We start from the raw sequence: 20,237 nt of genomic DNA on the forward strand, positions 1-20,237 counted from the left end.
GTTTTCATATATTATCAATTACTAGAAATTTCAGGCGACCCCATTTGAATTCCAGGTGACCCCAAGTGGGGTCCCGACCCCAAGGTTGAAAAACACTGCACTAATGTAAGGCATGTTCATCTTTTCATAAACATATTACTAACGTATTTAAAGGTCACATCACATATACACACACCTGTATAATAAAGTTAAATAACAGCAAATAGCAGCACTTAGTCTGAAACCTAAATGGAATAATTACCCCAAAAATGTAGATGTATTTATGTTTTCTCTGCAAAACTATTCCTAAACAGACATTTCACAGTGACATAAGACAGTCGGGGTTGTTGATTCTGTTGGAACATTTCAAAGGCAGGACTCTAAAAGATATAAACAACCCTGCTCTGGCACCCATTACATTAATTTCAGTCAAACGGCCGATGCTGACAGTGACTGTTTGAATGAGGTCATAGCCAGTGAAAAGGTAAGCAGTGAGGAAGCGAAGGCAGCTGTGACGGCAGGAATGTTAACACCTGCCCGGTTCAACTCAGTCCAACGGTCAAACCGAAGAGGAGGAGGAAGGAGGAGGAAGGAGGAGGAAGGTGCAGTTCAGTGAGTGTCCACTAGAGGGCAGAGCAGGGACAGCAGTGGTAGAGCTCCATCAGCAGACAGATGGAAGGGTATGGAAGTAACTCTGTCTCATCAGATTTCAAATAAAAAAAGCCACTGAAATTCTAGCGCTGATTTTTTTTTTTTGCACTAAAATTAAGTATATGAATTTTTTGGGCATCACATGACCAATCTAATGTGACTGATTGGCTGGCTGTCAGTTCATCTTAAGACAGACTCATTGTTTATTCTTGGTGTCCCGGATGTGTGATCTGAATTTTTTGCATCTGAATTTTTTTTTATTTTAAATTTATGAACATAGTAAAATTGACAGACAAAAAATGTAGATACTTAATTTCAGTGCAAAAAAAAAAAATCAGATACTTAATTTCAGTGCAAAAAAAAAATTCAGATACTTAATTTCAGTGCAAAAAAAAAAAAAAAAAAATTCAGATACTTAATTTCATTACAAAAAAAATTCAGATACTTAATTTCAGTGCAAAAAAAAAAAAAAAATCAGATAATTAATTTCAGTGCAAAAAAAAAAAATTCAGATATTTAATTTCAGTGCAAAAAAATTCAGACACTTAATTTAAGTGAAAAAAAAATCAGATACTTAATTTCAGTATTAAAAAAAAATTCAGATATTTAATTTCAGTTAAAAAAAATTCAGATACTTTCAGTGAAAAAAAATTCAGATACTTAATTTCAGTGCAAAAAAAATTCAGATACTTAATTTTAGTGCAAAAAAAAATTCAGATATTTAATTTCAGTGCAAAAAAAAATTCAGATACTTAATTTCGGTGCAAAAAAAAATTCAGATACTTAATTTCAGTGCAAAAAAACAATATTTAGAAATAATTTGAGTGCAAAAAAAAAAAATTTCAGATACTTAATTTCAGTGCAAAAAAAAATTTAAATACTTAATTTCAGTGCAAAAAAATTCAGATATTTAATTTCAGTGCAAAAAAAATTCAGATACTTAATTTTAGTGCAAAAAAAATTCAGATATTTAATTTCAGTGCAAAAAAAAATTCAGATACTTAATTTCGGTGCAAAAAAAAATTCAGATACTTAATTTCAGTGCAAAAAAACAATATTAGAAATAATTTGAGTGCAAAAAAAAAAAATTTCAGATACTTAATTTCAGTGCAAAAAAAAATTTAAATACTTAATTTCAGTGCAAAAAAATTCAGATATTTAATTTCAGTGCAAAAAAAATTCAGATACTTAATTTTAGTGCAAAAAAAATTCAGATATTTAATTTCAGTGCAAAAAAAAAAATTCAGATACTTAATTTCGGTGCAAAAAAAAATCAGATACTTAATTTCAGTGCAAAAAAATCAGTGCTAGAAATTCAGTGGCTTTTATAATTCAAAATCTGATGAGACAGATTTACTTCCATCGAAGGGTCATGGTAATAAAGGCTGAGATCCCTTGTGTCGTACCTGTCGGGGGCTGGTGAGGGCAGGAGATGAGGAGGAGGAGGGCGTACTACCCACGGCCTCTGATGAAGGACAGGCCGAACCCTGGGACTCGTCACTGTGATGCTGCTCTGGAGACAGACTGTCACTGCTGCTGTCCTCCTCGAATGCGTACGAGTCCTCCTGCTTTGGGAATTTACCATGGTTTACTGCAAGAGAAGCACAGAGAAGGACAAGAGGAGGCGTCAGGGCGGGAATTACCAGGAGATAACTGAGGAGAGGAACAGGGAGAAGGGAGAGCATCCTCCTGAAGGGTGGTGTTTTAGTACAAGAACGTGCATTTTCTTTTATAAATGGATTATTCAACCTAATAAATGAGAAGAAAACCGTAAATAAAAGTGGAAATATAATAGATGCAGATCCTTCTACACAGGTGCAACATCTAATCATGCTTTAGAGCAGGGGTGTCAAACTTTAGGAATCCCGAATCCCCCCCGGTGGATAATCTGGGTATGTATCTAATTGTATACATCAGGTTTATCAAGACAAAACATATCACACTGATCATGTAGAGGGCTTCAAAACCCATGTATCAAATATGATACATTTGGCGTTATAGGATTAACAATATTACACCATATGTCACCAAATGTTTCATAGATCTACAGTGTTCTGTAAGTTGAAATGCACATGTGTAGATGATCATTTGAGGCATAATAGTGTTAAAATTGCACTTCTTCGTCTTAAGATGGTTCAGGTTGTTCATGGCTGTTCATATTATTCATGTTTTTGTAGAATAGTTTGCAGATTTACCTCATGCAATTTAACTTTTTTTTTCTTTTTAAACTTTTTTCAGTTTGAAGTTGTTATTTATACATTACCATGTTATTATTTTAGCCCACTTGAGCTCACATTAGGTTGTATGTGGGCCCTGAACTATAATGACTTTGACATCCCTCTGTGTATAAAATTGTAGAGCAGTGCTTCCCAACTTTTTTGCCTCCTGACCCTATTTTAACATCACAGATTTCTGGCGACCCCAGACATTCAAAACAGAGACTTTATTTTGGGCTACAATTAATTTGTTTTTGGTCATGTAATAGTTTGCTATAATATATTACAAATAAATGTTAGTTTTAGACAACATTTAGACTATATAATGTAAATTTTTATTATTAAGTTTTAATTTTTTATCAATCACTAGAAATTTCAGGCAACCCCATTTGAATTCCAGGTGACCTCATGTGGGGTCCTGACCCTAAGGTTGAAAAACACTGTTCTAGAGCGTGCACATATGACAGTTTTCCAGATTTCATAAAGATCATGTAAACTGTGCATTCTTTGTTGATTTATTAACTTAGACTACAGTAAATTACACACCAATGCACCAGCTAAGGTCATTGTAAGTCCAAAACCAGTGGAAACATTAGCAAAAAAACCTCTTTTTTTATTCATCTTTATGTAACAGTATGTAAACATCTTAGTAGGAATGTAATCTTTTTTAGGATAAGAGCTAAAAACTGAATATTTCATGCATGTAAACATAGGCAGTGACTTCAAAAGTGGGTTCAGTGTTGGGCCACAGAGGGCAGGCGCTTCAGTCACATAGACTTCTCAAATGCTCAATTACACTAACTACAGTGACATCTGCATTTAGATTTATGGGAAAGGCATCAGTAAACAGGGCAGGGGTCAGTGGAAATTATTTTTTCACTGTCGGGCAAGTTGCCCAAAGTCCATTTTTACCCATAGAAATAGTTCTTTCCTCAGATACCAAATGTTAGTAAGTATCATGATTAATCTGCATGTGCAAGTCTCAACAAAAATGACAAGGAAACCAGATTCACACCTTAGATACTTCCATCATCAAGCTTATTGTTGACTGCAGAGTTGAAAACTACAGCTGACAGCGCATGTTCGATAAGCGTTATGCTCATGATTTAGTGCAACATGTAAGAAAAAACAACCATCCTTCAGGTAAAAAAGGAAAATGTCAATGCAGGACGTCAGATTTATTATTGTAAGGCTGTAGTGCATGAATGAATCCAGTGAGGATTTTAATACTGATTAACAGAGATGTGGAAATAAGTGATGAGTTATAAATCACATGAATTTCAGTAACAACCAGAGGCAATTTTCACAGACTGCAAGGGAAGCTCAGCTTCCACTAAAATTATGAAAATTAAATGGTTAAATATGTTCGGTTGTGTTGACATTTCATTGACTACAAATGTGTTAGAACACGTTCATCTCACAGACGAGTTCGTTCAGAATCAGCTTTATCACAAATCAATGGACTCCATGTTGTTCACTTCTCATACATTCCCGTTGCGCTGTTTTCTCATTCGATCTCTGCTCAGTGCATTTGTCCGTAGACGCTCAGCGTCCATGCACTTCAGTGGGACTGAGTGGAACAGTTTTTTTCACTGCCTTAAAACTGGATGGTAATTGGATAAATGCCACTATGTTGTCCCGCCCCCGGACGCTCAGCATCTCTGGGGGTGAATGGAGCTGTGGGCGGAGCTTAGCCGGGCTGGACGCTGGGCTTCCACATGCTGATTGGAGGATCAGTCGAAAGGCTGAATCCCATTTGACTGACAGCTCTTTTCAGATCTACTCCTTCACTGACACAGTTCAGTTTAATACCGTCGTGCATTCTGCTGTGAAATCAAGAAAAAAAACACTACGAATTTACTTATTCATTTCTTGCACTGTAAATAAAACACACTCATTGTACTTCCTTGTTCCTTGTTTAACATAATTTCAACATTTTCTTGTTTACTTGGTCACTAACCATTTTCTTAAAAAGGAACAGAGGGCCAAATTTATGTTTAAATAACTTGACATTTTTTTGGGTGAAAGCTGACAATGAGCTTCCCCTCTCTGAAAGACGAGCAGCCGCCACTGGTAACAACGGAAGATTTTGGACCCAAATGAGGGGATATCTTTCATTAGAAATGTTAGTAATAGAATTTAAATGTTTGATATAGTGTCTGATTGGACAGAAAAGCTGTGTTCAGAGCCATAGTAAACACAGTATATCACAGAAGTAGAGAAACTGTTCATTAGTGACATGGTACAGTTTTATTAGAACATAATTATCGATCAGTAAGGCTCAGAAACTCATCTGTTGCATGTGGGTTTTTTTTTACCACTGAGCATTTGTTTAGTAAAATGTTGTATTACAGACTGTACATGTTGTAATAATTTTGCACTAAAACACATTTAAAAACAGACTGACAATAGTGTTTGATGGAGTCCAACTATAGTGGGGTTTAATAATTTAGTTACTGTATATTTTCTGGGTGACAGAGTCAGAAATGGCAGGGAAGCTGTGCTGTTGAGCTGACTTTTAATGTTTTAGCCATTTTAGCTCAGAGGTTACTGAAGTGGGCATACAGGACCAAACTGTGCACCCCACAGAACACACAAACACCCTTCAGGACCATGAATTCACTGTAAAACTACAAAAACTAGTCACTTTTCCATTGGATATATGTGTAAAACTTTACCGATATTTACTAAATGTTGTAAAAACAGGAGTGTGTAATGTCGGTTTTTCCATTAAATCACAAATACGATCATTTGTTTATTTATTATTGTGAGACGTCACAATAAGTCATTCCATAAACATGGCGACGAACATAAATATTACGTTGATTTACAGATGTATTCATTATTTTTTATATATATTACCCCTCCATCCTGTACTAAATTTAAAAAATGATTCAATTTCCTGATGTGTCCACACAGTTTCTTTTAAAACTCTTTGCTTGTTGTAACATCTGTCAACATCTGTTTTTTTTTTGTTTTTTTTGTTTGTTTTTTTTAATTCATGTGATTGTAGTTACGGAAAAAGGGCTTTCCATTGCAGTTTTGCACGATATACCAATTTTGCGACACCTGAAAAACCACCTCTTGCCAGCACAAAAACTTTTAATCAAAAAACAAGAGTTTTGTCAAAATTGTCGTTTTTCCATTAGGTAAAATTTTATGCTGAATTTATATTCACGCAATTTGAGAGTCAGTGGAAAAGCAACTAGTGTTGGTCTGGTGTTATTTAAAAAAGGTAAAGTGAATATCACACACATCAGGGAAAACACACAATATGTAAATTAGTTAATTAAAGAAGATAATTTGGTTTTTTGTGTGTGTTTTTTTTCTTTCATTTTCATTAACATTTATACACATTTAGCCAATTTGTCCACATGCATCAAAACCCAAAAGAAGAAAAAGAAAGCTGCTGAAATTAAGCCATGAAGCCTTTGTCCATGCATGACTGCGCTGTTATCAAGTTTAATTTCTAAGCTGTTGCTCAGTAACACATGCTGTTGCAGAAGCTTAAAAAAGAGACAGAGGCACAGTCAAACCTACAAACAAATCAGTGCACAGGCTGTTGTCATGAACAGTCAGTCAGTTAAATAACATCACCAAATGACCACAAAACAGACTGTAATTTCAGTATATTTTACTATTTATACATGGTTTTATTTTAAGGTTTAGTGCATGATATTTAGTGGAATCTAGTGGTGAAGCTGTTTGTTTTTTTCTGTTCTGGGACAGTATTGCACCTTAACCCCCCTAAATACCTGTAAACCATGCATATTGGAACTTAATATGGGTGTCAAACTCACTTTAGCTCAGGAGTCACATACAACCCAATATGATCTCATGTGGACCAGACCAATGAAAAAAATAGCAACGAAAATTTTTTTTATTTTGAATATGTTTACATACAGTCACGGAAAAAAATTATTAGACCACACTTGTTTTCTTCAATGTCTTGTTCATTTTAATGCCTGGTACAACTAAAGGTACATTTGTTTGGACAAATATTATGATACCAACAAAAATAGCTCATAATAGTTTAATTTCAGAGCTGTTATCAAGTCATTTTCCATGGTTTTCTTGATAATAACCCAAATCACTTCAGTTCTTACATCAATATCTATGGCACTGTACTGACAAAAACAGTGCTTTTAGGCATGACATGTTTTCTTTTCTGTCTGTTTTAGTCACGTGATACACACAGGAGTTAGTACTGGATTGCATAATCATTGTTTTTGATGACTTTTGATGGTCTAATAATTTTTTCCGCGTCTGTATACAAAGCATCCTTTAAAATAATGTCAATAACATGAACAACCTGAAATTTCTTTAGAAAAATAAGGGCAGTTTTAACAATATTATGTCTCAGCTTTTCCATTTCACATATGCGTTATAATTTACAGATCACAGTGAATCTACAAAGGTACAAAACATTTAGTAAGAGGCAGAATGTTGTTAAAATTGCACTATTATTCTTTAAGCTTCATGTTGTTTCATGAGTGTTTAAATTATTTAGTTTTTTGTGAAAGCACAGTTTGGAAATAAACATTTTCATCATAATTTTCCTTTTTTCACCCTAAACCAAAAAAATAAAAATAAAAAAGGTTGAGTTTCCTTTATCTATAGGTTATTTTGCTATAATTTTACTAGTCCGATCTAGATGAGGGTCTGATCAAGCAAAAGTGAACAACAACATGAAAAAGTAAATTTGCACACATCATTTATCAAGTAAACTAATTTTTTAGCTAAAGATCTCTATTTTATGGGACTGTTATCCTTTTTAAAATACCACTTGTAGAAAAGAATTTACAACTGATTTTATCAATAGTACTTTTTACACCATAGTCATGCCTCAGATATAAAAATATAGCTCAAATTTGACACTAAAAATTATATCCAAAAAATGTGAAAATGTATTCAATCTGTCACATTTAAACCTTAACATAAAAACATTGGACCACCACAAGTTGTAAATAACACTGTGTTAGTATTAAATACATTAAATAAAGCATTGTGATTATATCTGGCTTGTTGTTTTAAAAAATAAGTCAACATTTTGGGTGATCCATACAATGGTAACGTGTCATCCACCTGTTGCTATGGCAACCTGTCCACGTGCTACCACATTCTCATGCCAATAAAATAGACTTTTCAATATTTTACTTTAAAATATTCTATTCTATTCTATTCTATTCTATTCTATTCTATTCTATTCTATTCTATTCTATTCTATTCTATTCTGTCATGAACCACATGTTTTGAATGTTTGCGTAAAGCTTAAAAAATTGATGTCGGTTTCAAGTCCACGTGTTACCGAGCAGTAATTTGACATTTTTCACCTAAAAACTTTATCTCCCCAAATTTTGTTATACATAATGTTAAAGTGTTTATAAATACCTACTCAAATATGTATAATATGTGCATATAAGTTACTCTGATTACATGGCAGAGACTGTTGAACATGAAATGTGTCCACGGTAGGGACGTAACGTTATGAAAATTTCATTTCACGGTTATTGTGACCAACATTATCACGGTTATCATTATTATCGCGATATTGTTGAAATTGTGCTCAAAATGTTCAAAAAGTACTAATACACACACTGAAATAATTTAACCAGCTTGTATTTTGAAAAAAAAACAAAAAACAATAAAATAATTGGCACAATGTACCTTCTGTTGCAGAAACATTCAAATATTAACCCTCAGTGGTCTGAGCCTATTTTGTCCGTTTTTCAGTCCTTTTGATTTTGCCTTTATATACTATATAAACAAATGTTTCCTATACCCATGTTTGGTATCTGTTTTTTTTTTTCAGCACAACTTCATCTATATCATTTGTCTATTATTTTTTTCACTTTAACCTACTATAAAAACATAAAAGGACAGAAAACACACAAAAAATATATAAAATCTGATTTGAAAAATGTATATAATTTATTGCATAAATAACACACAGATGCTTAATGAACCTTTTCAAAGACTTCAACCCTTTCATGGATAGTGGTCACTACACTGGACAGTTATTTTACAGTTGTTCTCTTGTATATTAATGGGATTTGTTGTTTTAGTTCCATATCAGCCAACACAGCGGATACTTATGCATCATCCCATATGCTCCAATTCACACCATTACTGTAACTTTGCTGTTCTTGATAAACCTTATCTGCAGTAACATGTTTGAGTGTAAATCAATTGCTTGTTATTAACAGTGTTTTGTTTTGTTTTTACTAAACATAGTTTTTTTTTTTTTTTTGCATATTATCTCCATGAAGTGAGTAATGAGTAGTATTAGAGTATGTTAAAATGTGAGAAAACAGATTAGAAGCAGTACATTTAAAAAAAAAAAAAAAATTTCATAGTTTTCAAGTGATGTATCAGTAAATACGTGTTTTTTTGCTTCAAAAATCAAATGCATGGTGTCAAACTGCATGGACATTTTTGGAACTCCATGAAAAATAGATTCATAACAAAATTTTCAATCGCATTGTTTTTTTCATGCCTAAAGAGGAATAAAAACACACAAGAAAATAAATCTTGATTAAGGTTCTCACAATTCATGCATGAAAGGGTAAAACTAATATTCACTTTTAAAAGTGAATATTAGTTCCAAATATTAGGTATATAAAATCAAAATTGTAATAAATTAAAACTATACTCAAATATTTAACATAAAAGCAGATCTTTACATAAGTGTTTTTTCCCTTAAAAGAGCAGTAATCAAACACGGTTATCATGATAATTAGAATTTAAACGGAAATACTAACCGTCTGCAATTTTACCACAGTTGATCGTTATACTGGTAATCCTTACATCCCTAGTCTACGGACCCATGAGCTCAAACTGGTCTGTATGTGACCCCTGAACTCCTCATACCAGTGTCATTTCAGTGTAATTTTTGCATCTCAGGCCAGATTGGAACCTGTAGCGCACAGGTGTCAAACATGCGGCCCGGGGGCCAAATCCGGCCCGCCAAAGGGTCCAGTCTGGCCCTTGGGATGAATTTGTGAAATGCAAAAATTACACTAAGATATTAACAATCCTTTTAGTTCAGATTCCACATTCAGAACAATTCAATCTCAAGTGGGTCAAACCAATAAAATTCTATCATAATAACATATAAATAATGACAACTCCACATTTTTTCTCTTTGTGAATGTAAATATTTTCATGTATTTACACTAAAACTAAGTATAATTTCACAAAAAAATGGGAATAACCTGAACAAATATGAACAACCTGAAATGTTTTAAGAGAAGTAAGTGCAATTTTACCAATATTCTGCCTGATATTAAATGTTTTTGTGTATTTGTAGATCCACTGTGATCTGTAAGTTATAATGTACATGTGTAAATGATAAACTGAGGCAGAATATGGTTAAAATTACACTTATTGTTTCAGTTTGTTCATGTTATTTACATTGTTTGAAAGGATAGTTTGCAAATGCAAACATTTTCATAATATAAGTTTACTTTTTTCGCTCTAAAATATAGAGAAAAGTTTGGAGTTGATATTATTTATATATAATTATGTTATTTTTTTACTGGTTCGGCCCACTTCAGATCAAATTTAGCTGAATGTGGCCCCTGAACTAAAATGAGTTTGACACCCCTGCTGTAGCGGGTCAGTTTTGGTCCACGGGCCACATGTTGGACACCCCTGTTCTATATGCGCTTAAATGTTCCAGCATGTTGTGTGTGATGTCCATCCTCTGTGTGACCAGAGGTATTCACACACCGTCCATCTGTCACTAACACCTAGTACCACACTCAGCTCTGAGGTGTTACGCTGTGTGGATGAAAAACTGACACCACCACTTTACATCCACCTCTGTCCCGATTGGCCGAGCTGATACTGAACAGGGCTGCGATTGGACGATCTAAGAGCAGCTATCTGAAAGAGCTGCAGGGACAGAGCCAGGGCAGAGGAGTGGTGCAGGTTGGTGTGTGTTCATGTGTGTGTATGTCGAGGTATAAGGTTTTCTTTTTGGATCCAGACATGTGACAGGCGGGAACAGACCCTGGTTTCAATCACGGCACCAGGCCCCGCTCTGTGCAACTCACTGACCTGCACATACACAAACACACAGACACACACAAAGCTTAACTCACGGCGCTGTTGGCAGCCTCGTCCGAGATGCCATTTCCTCCCACCTGTTCATTTTTAACTGTTCATTAGGGGAGAACGGGGTATCTCGACACCATTTCGACACCTAAGTACTTTTTATTACATCTAAATAACTGTGATAGAGTTAAGTACAGGATGGATATTTCATCAAATAAGGAAAAAATGTCTTTTTTTTTTTTAATCATTTTTATTTTTACTTACAAAATCACAACAAGAAACTATAAGTCGCCCTTTAGCCCCATCGGCCCGCCCGCAGGCCTAAAAAATTATATTAACATTCATCTACTATAAAAATATAATAAATCAGGACGATGGATGTTTTTTTCAATTTTTGCTCAAAGTTTAGACCCTAATATTAATAAAAGTACATCAAAAGTGTATTTTAGTGCAAACTTTAATATTCAAACATGATTTTTAATGTTTGTGAGGTGAAATATACGCTATTAAAAATCTCCGACACGAACAATTAATTTATTCATATCATCGTCAATCCAGCCGAAAAAAAAAACAGGTGAGGATACAAAATTCTAATTTCTCTTTTAGTTTGTTACAGTTCACTCAGGCATAGTAATAGATACAATATTTTAGACCACAGGTGTCAAACATGCGGCCCAGGGGCCAAATCCAGCCCGCCAAAGGGTCCATTCCGGCCCGCGGGATGAAGGTGCAAAAATGAACCTGAACAGTCAAGACTGTCCAAATCCTTTTGGTTCAGGTTCCATATACAGACCAATGTGATCTCAAGTAAAAATAATAACACAATAACCCATAAATAATGACAACTACAAATTTTCTTTGTGAAAAATTATGTGGAAAAAATTTAAGTGAAAAAAATAACATTACACTGTGACAATATTAACATTCACAAAACTATTGTTTCACAATAAAATGCAAATAAATACATAAATAAAAACAGAGATGAACAACCTGAAATGTGCAATTTGAACAATTTTCTGCCTGTTACTAAATGTTTTGTGCATTTATGGATCCACTGTGATCTGTAGTTGTGTTTATATATAAGAGATGTAATATTGTAGAAATTGTTCAAATTTTAGTTCCAAACTCCAAAATTTTAACAATATTCTGCCTGTTACCAAATGTTTATGTAACATTGTGTGTAATGTACATGTATAAATAATAAGTTGAGGCATTATATTGTTAAAATTGCACTAATTTTCCACATGAAGTTTCTGTTTTTTCAGGTTATTCACATCTTTTTTGTAAAATGTAAATATTTTCATAATTTATTTGGGGTGTTTTTGTACTAAAACAAAAAGAAAAACTTGGATTTGTCATTATTTATAGGTTATAAAGTCATTATTTTACTGGTCTGGCCCACTTGAGATCAAATTGGGCTAAATATGGCCCCTGAACCAAAATGAGTTTGACACACCTGTTTTAGACAATGGGAATAGATTCTGTGAGGTCTCTAAATGTCCATAGACACCAAGAACATCCATATGAACCTTATTATTGTGAAGTAATTCTTCATTTACTTTGAGTATGTCTTTTTAGGCGTTTTTCCCCTGAAAATATGGTCAGGGTTAAACAGGTTAAAAAAAAAACATGAAGCAAAAACAAAAAAACTAAATAAAAAAACAATAGCAATGAAGGATAAACAAAGAAAACAAAAAACTGATAGCTGACAATAGACAAGAACCGAGACAATAGACAAAAATCACACACACACACAAAAAAAAAACAATAGACAAGATATGCATATACACACACACACAAACACACACGTTAGAATACAATTGACAGAAAAACAAAGAGACTAGACCGAAAAAACAAAAATAATGAAGGGACAATAGACAAAAAACAGATTAAAAAGACGATAAACAAAACCGTTAAAAATCTGGATAGATACTTTGAATACTGCTGAGTTTCATTCCTATATGTCGTCAACAGCCCATTTCATTATCCTGATGTTTTTAGGATTCTGAACAATTATAACAGGTTTATTTTTGTGCTTATTTCTGTTCCATATTCTTACAAATTGCAATTTTACTGGTATTATTATCTATTAAAACTACTTCAATGCTCTATGATGAACTGGTGACACATCTAGGATATACCCCAATTCCTATTCATACTATAATCCTATTACAAGAACAATTTTGTATTTGTAACTATTTAATTCCTATTCATATTCTAATCCTATTACAAGAACATTTTTGCATTTAGAACTATTTTATTCCTATTCATACTATAATCCTATTACAAGAATATTTGTGCATTTAGAACTATTTAATTCCTATTCATACTAAAATCCTATTACAAGAACATTTTTGCATTTAGAACTATTTTATTCCTTTTCATACTATAATCCTATTACAAGAACATTTTTGTATTTGTAACTATTTAATTCCTATTCATATTCTAATCCTATTACAAGAATATTTTTGTATTTGGAACTATTTAATTCTTATTCATATTCTAATCCTATTACAAGAACATTTTTGTATTTGGAACTATTTAATTCATATTCATATTATAATCCTATTACAAGAATATTTGTGTATTTGGAACTATTTAATTCCTATTCATACTATAATCCTATTACAAGAACATTGTTGCATTTGGAACTATTTAATTCCTATTCATATTATAATCCTATTACAAGAACATTTTTGTATTTGGAACTATTTAATTCATATTCATATTATAATCCTATTACAAGAATATTTGTGTATTTGGAACTATTTAATTCCTATTCATACTATAATCCTATTACAAGAACATTGTTGCATTTGGAACTATTTAATTCCTATTCATATTATAATCCTATTACAAGAACATTTTTGTATTTGGAACTATTTAATTCATATTCATATTATAATCCTATTACAAGAATATTTGTGTATTTGGAACTATTTAATTCCTATTCATACTATAATCCTATTACAAGAACATTGTTGCATTTGGAACTATTTAATTCCTATTCATATTATAATCTAACACCATAATCTGAGCCCACATATTGCATTTTTACACCGACTTCAGCAGTAAAGTCAGTTTCTGCACTGGAGCAACTGGTAAATATTGCTTTATTTATAAATATATATATCTATAATTGAGCAAAGGAGGCACTCAAATAACTTCAGACTTTCAGGTACCAAAGAAGACGTTTACTTTCCTACATTCATTGCAAACATAACATAACTAAACATCTTTGCTTATCGCAGTTTTATTGCATAAATAGTTCAGTTTAGTTTTTGCTTTAATGGGAAGTATTAAAGGTGTTCTCACTTCAGTTTACAGTGACATAAATTACATTTTGCTTCAGAAGAAGTGAAAAGAAGGGTTAGATTTGCCTTTTTGGAACAGAAGTGACCGTATTTGGATGAGAGGGTGGATCCATAGATCCACAAGGGATGATGGGTAATGTCAGAAACATAATTATTTGACAGTGTTATTGGAGGTGTTTATCTAGATGGAAAAATGTTTTGGTCAATGAATAGAAGCTCCAAAAGTCCAGTTGTAAGTAACATTTGCCAATTAACAGGGTCTCTAATTATTAATGGGATAATAATTTACAAGAATAACAAAAATGACATTTGGAAAATGTATGTGCTTAGTATCATTCAAGAAAAGTTCAAGGTTAAGTTAGCATCTAGTGGTCATCTGTGGTATTACAGATTAAGATACTTCAACGGCTTCAGGCCCTGTCCAAACGAAGATGGTTTCGGTCGTATCCGTAAAAGATTTTTTTTTCATATCTCTTCATCGATTCTTTTTTAAAATTTTTTTTTACATTTTTTATTTTTATTAGTGATACAGTTAACAAGACATGGTGGAAAGAAAACAACAACAACAACAAATAAACAAAAGCCGCAAAAGGCCTTTCATCCGCATGAAACCGGCATTTTCAGTCACTGAAACCACAACTTTTTAAAACCAGGTCCCAGAGTGGATAACTCTGAAATCACCGGTTTCGCGTCTTTGTCTGTACGACCAAACCGCAACTTTTCTAAAGCGATGATGCCTCTCTAACCTTTCACCCTGGAAGCAAGACACCACTTCACAACAACAACAACAACAATGGCAGACTACAGAGTTAGTGCTCATGCTACAACAGCTATACTGGAAAAATCTAAATCTTACAAGTGTATTTTTCTCATTTTTAGTCAAAATATCTCATCACACTTAAAATAAGACATAATCACCTAAAGAGCAACTTTTCAATGAGATATAACAACTTATTTATAGACAGTAGATGTTGAAAATCTTATTTCAAGAAAGCTTACTAAGATAATTTTCATTTGTTCCATTAGCAGGTTTGTTTTTGCTCAATTCAAGCAAAAATATCATGTATTAATTGTTTTTTACTTTTTTTTAGAGGGGCATTTTTTCCAGTGTATTGAGCTTATTGGTAACTGTTGTGTGATTGGTCAGACATTTGAAGTGGGTGTGATTTAACCCTTTAAAACCCTAAGCCTAAAATGGTCCACCTGGACTTTTTTTTTTCTTATTTTGACAATTAAAAGGTCAGAAAATATGCTGTGAGTGAGTCAGTTTGCCCATTTTACTAGAACACTTTTTTCTCCCAGATCTTTGAAAATCTACACTGCAAAAATCTAAATCTTACTAAGTGCATTTTTTTTTCAAATTTTTAGTCAAAATATCTCATCACACTTAAAATAAGACATAATCACCTAAAGAGCAACTTTTCAGTGACATATAAGAACTTATTTATAGACAGTAGATGTTGAAAATCTTATTTCAAGAAAGCTTACAAAGATAATTTTTCATTTGTTCCATTAGCATTTTTTTTGCTTAAATCAAGCAAAAATATCTTGTATTAATTGTTTTTTCACTTGCTTTTAAAGGGGCATTTTTTCCAGTGTATCGAGCTTATTGGTAACATTGAATCTAAATCTTCTAAATGAGCAACAAACGACCATAGCAAAACAATATTCATTACATGCTCTTGGATCTACTGTGAAGAGGGGCAACCAGGAGGAAATATTGGATCAGACCCGGTAGAACCGAGTAAGCTTTACGCGCCGCGTCTTCTTCTCTGTTTTTTCCCAGAGCATTTCAACACCACATACAGGCCTAGCATTTGTACTACAGTCTGAGGTCTCTACACTGGCTCCCTGTCTCTCAGAGAATAGACTTTAAAATTCTCTTGCTAGCATATAAAGCACTGAATGGTTTAGGCCCAAAATCCATCAGAGACCTTCTAGTCCAGTACGAACCATCCAGACCACTCAGGTCATCTGGTCCAGGTCTGCTACGTGTTCCAAAAGTCAGAGCTAAACACGGAGAATCAGCGTTCAGTTTCTATGCTCCGTATATCTGGAACAAACTACCAGAAAATATCAGGTCTGCTGAGAGTCTGAGTTCTTTTAAGTCCAGGTTAAAGATTCACCTGTTCACTGCTGCCTTTGACTAAAAGGCTTTTGACTTTTTAAATTCTATATTCTCTTTCAAATCTCTGCACTGCAACTCTTACTTTAATATGTGTGCATTTTTATATTTTTGGGTTTTATGTGTTGTTTTCTTACTTGCTGTTTTAAATCACCTTTTACATGTTTCTTTTATAATGTTTTTTTAAATGTGTTTCTTTTTCCCTGTCGTATTTCAATGCACCTTGAATTGCCTTGTTGCTGAAATGTGCTATACAGATAAACTTGCCTTACATTATTTTCAGTCATTTTTAGTGGTTTTGTGTGGACGCAAATATTTCCTGAAACAACTTTTTTGAAAACGACAAAGAAAAAGATCGGATAGGAAAAGATGCAGTTTCCTCAGTATCTGTTTGTTGCCTCAGTGAGTCTCACATGCAACTGTGTAGCGTCGTAGATAAAACCCACGTGACCCTTCTGCCTCCACATCACGGTCCCAGCGATGCTGACGTGCACATACACTCCAGTCCGGTACATGCTGTTTCCATGAGCGAGTCTTCAAGTGATTTCATGTCATCGAGATTGAGGTGGCAGAATTACAGGAAATTTGCGAGCTGTGAACACTTCCGCTTTTCAAGTAGCTGGTTTAGAAGTTACGACAGGTCACATAGTTCCCAAAAATGACCAAACAGAGGTTGAAACAATCACTGGAGTGTTGTGTAAGGGAATATAGAGCTTTAAGGTGAGGGGTTAATGCAGCAGGCGAGGGGGATCCTCCGGCGACGACGGGAACATGAACAGCCTGGTCCTGTCACGGAGCTTTGTAGGTGGTTCGCTGGAGCCGCGGAGGCCCGTTAAAGTGGAGACAAAAGGGGGGAGGAGATAGGTACAAACATACACACAGGTACGCCCACGCATACACATGCCTGCAAACACACACAGCACTTCTAAAGAAAAGGGTGGATCCAAATACAGCTGCTGTTCATCTTAATAAAAGTGCGCTCCCCTCCTCCTGCAGAGGTAGTGTAAACCAGCTGACTGCAGCCCGCCGACTCTTTTACGCAACATGTTTACTGGAAGCTCAAGGGGGCAAACATAAAACCACTACGCCGAAAAAAAACGCAAGAAACACCGGTCGCCCTGCCAAGAATGATATAGAGGGTAGGAGTACCATGTAGAAGATCAGAAGACAAACAGTGCGAGGTCAGAGTGGCTCGGTGGGACGGCCGAGGCCTGACGCTTGGCTCAGCACTAAATCAATAGTGTGTCTAAGCTTTGCATTTCCTAAATCAAACAGGGGTTGAAGGAGGGCAATTTTCGAGGGGGTCCCGAACACTTGAGTCTGCAATATACATTTATGAGGAGCGCTGCCAAAACACCAAAGAAACTTTACCTTTTTATTGCTATAACAACAACATATTTGAAGTAGTAGACGAAAAATGTAAATAACATTCTCAGCAAAAGAAATCCAAATAAATAGTCATCTTTTGCTGGGAAGTTTGGGTCGCATGAATTAGAAATAACAGGAAACAGGTAGTGGATACTGGAAAAAATGCAGGGGAAGGTCTGGAGGCACAAGGCAACGTTCCTCTGAAGGAAAATATTTAATAAAATGCACCTCATTAAGGACTGTGTGTTTTATGTGAGATACTGATCGTCACATCATTCTTATGCTGCGTTTCATGGTACTGACTCAACTTGACTCGACTCGACTCGGCCTTTTTGCGTTTCCGTTATGTAATGCCGCGTTTCCACTACGTGGTATCAGCTCGACTCGACTCAACTCAACTCGACCTTTTTGCATTTCCGTTATGAAAAAGGACCTGAGATCTGGTACTCAGTACTAGCTTTTTGGTATCACCTCCACTGAGGTTCCAGGACTGGGGACCAGATACTAAAACGTGACTTATAGACACTGCAGACTGCTGATTGGTCAGAGAGTTGTCTCTCTGTGACCCGCCGTTTTACAAAAAACAGATGCGGAAGTTGACAGTAAATATAGCGGTAGGTTAATCCACATGATGACAGTCCGCAAAACGACACCATGGTTTGTCGAGGAGGTTAAGACATAAAAATTCAGCGTGAGCTTGACGAGACAACACGCAACGAGCGAGTTTATCAGCAACTCTCTGAGCAGACGACAAGGAAGTAACGCGTTGCATCGCTATGACGTCCAGGTACTGTAAAGTCGGTAGTATTCTGTAATGGAGACGGTCTCCAGGAATAGGACCTGGTACCCGAGTTGAGTCGAGCTGAGCCGATTCAACATAGTGGAAATGCGGCATAAAAGAACCTGGAATCTGGTACGAGTTTTTGGTATCTCCTGTGCTGAGGTTCCAAAACAGGGGAAGAGATACTTAAACGTTACGTGTAAACACTGCAGACAACTGATTGGTCAGAGAGTTGTCTCTGTGTCATTACGTTAGCAATGTGCGACCCGCTATTTTTTAAATAAACAAATGCCGAAGTTTACAGTAAATATGCCTTTTGGATAATCCACATGATGGCAGCCCACAAAAGTACACCGTGGTCAGTTGTGGAGGTTCAGATATTTCTGTCCTTAGTGTTCGATGAATAAATTTAGCGTGGGTTTAACAGGACAACATCCAATGAGCGAATTTATTAACAACTCTCTGAGCAGATGTCACGGAAGTTACGCACAGCATCGCTATGACGTCCAGGTACTGTAAAGTCAGAAGTATCCTGTAATGGAAATGGTCTTCAGGAATAATATCTGGTACCTGAGTCGAGTCAAGTCAAGCCGGTTCCACGTAGTGGAAACACAGCAATACTCTTAAAGTGTTGGAACATAGTGTCAAAATAACGTCACATCAGTCATTCTCAACCACTGGAGCAATGTCTAGATGACTTTTTGTCTTTATGTCTGAGACCCAAACACTCACCGGTCACACAAACCATCTACAGACATAAACTGTTTAATACCTGTCGATCCACTAATCTTGTCATTCCATGTGAATAATTGGTGTAAAATGCAATTATACTTCTCTTTTTTCTTTTGTTCAGACAAGGTATAGCTTTTTTTAGATGTTACCTGCTTGACAGTTTCGACTGTGACTCCAGTCTTCCTCAGAAGTGTCATCTGATGTGCTGCTGACGCGTCATTTATCAGATGGTCAGCTCGACCAGGGTACCATCTTCTGAGGAAGACCGAAGTCACAGTCCAAACTGTCAAGCAGGTAACATCTAAAAAAAGCTATACCTTGTCTGAACAAAAGAAAAAAGAGAAGTATAATTACATAAACAGAAGACAAAATGAATGTCTTTAGCCTTGGTGTAAAATGCAGTTTGTCATCTTTTCATGGTCATCAAATTTGACCCATTTGGACGTTCAGAAGCTCCGTAGTGAACATGGAAACACTGTCATCTTCTACAGCATTTGTCACTCTTTCATTGGACATCTGCACAAAACTTTACCAATATTTACTAAATGTTGAAAAAACAGAAGTGTATAATGTCGATTTTTCCTTTAAATCAAAAATACAATATTTGTTTATTTATTATCACGAGATAACAAGAGAAGTCATTCCGTAAACATGGCTACGAACGTAAATATTGTGTTGATTTACAGATATATTCATTATTATTATATATAACCCCTCTATCTCGTACTAAATTTAAAAATTATTTGGTTTCCTGGTGTGTCCACACATACTGCGCCATGTTTCCTTTAAAACTCTTCATCTTTGCTTGTTGTTACGTCGGTCAACATTCGTTTTTTTTAATTCATGTGACTCTGGTTACGGAAAAAGGTCTTTCCATTGTAGTTTAGCATGATATACCAATTGTGCAACGCTTGAAAAACCACCTCTTGCCAGCACAAAAAATTTTAATTGAAAAACGAGAGATTTGGCGAAACAGTTTTTCCATTAGGTAAATTTTTATGCGCAACTTATAT

General features: G+C 34.8%; 1 protein-coding gene and 1 pseudogene across 5 annotated transcripts in view; one reads left to right on the forward strand and one right to left on the reverse strand.

Annotated features, from left to right (window-relative positions):
- LOC115410092 (myocardin-like) overlaps positions 1 to 20,237 on the forward strand; it is a 466,879-nt gene that overhangs the window by 341,114 nt on the left and 105,528 nt on the right. The gene's annotated exons all lie outside the window — the stretch shown is intronic.
- Positions 1 to 20,237, reverse strand: part of LOC115410093 (myocardin-like) — an 87,114-nt pseudogene that overhangs the window by 43,306 nt on the left and 23,571 nt on the right.

Source organism: Sphaeramia orbicularis, chromosome 19 (assembly GCF_902148855.1).
Source record: "Sphaeramia orbicularis chromosome 19, fSphaOr1.1, whole genome shotgun sequence".
Lineage (NCBI taxonomy): Eukaryota > Metazoa > Chordata > Actinopteri > Kurtiformes > Apogonidae > Sphaeramia > Sphaeramia orbicularis.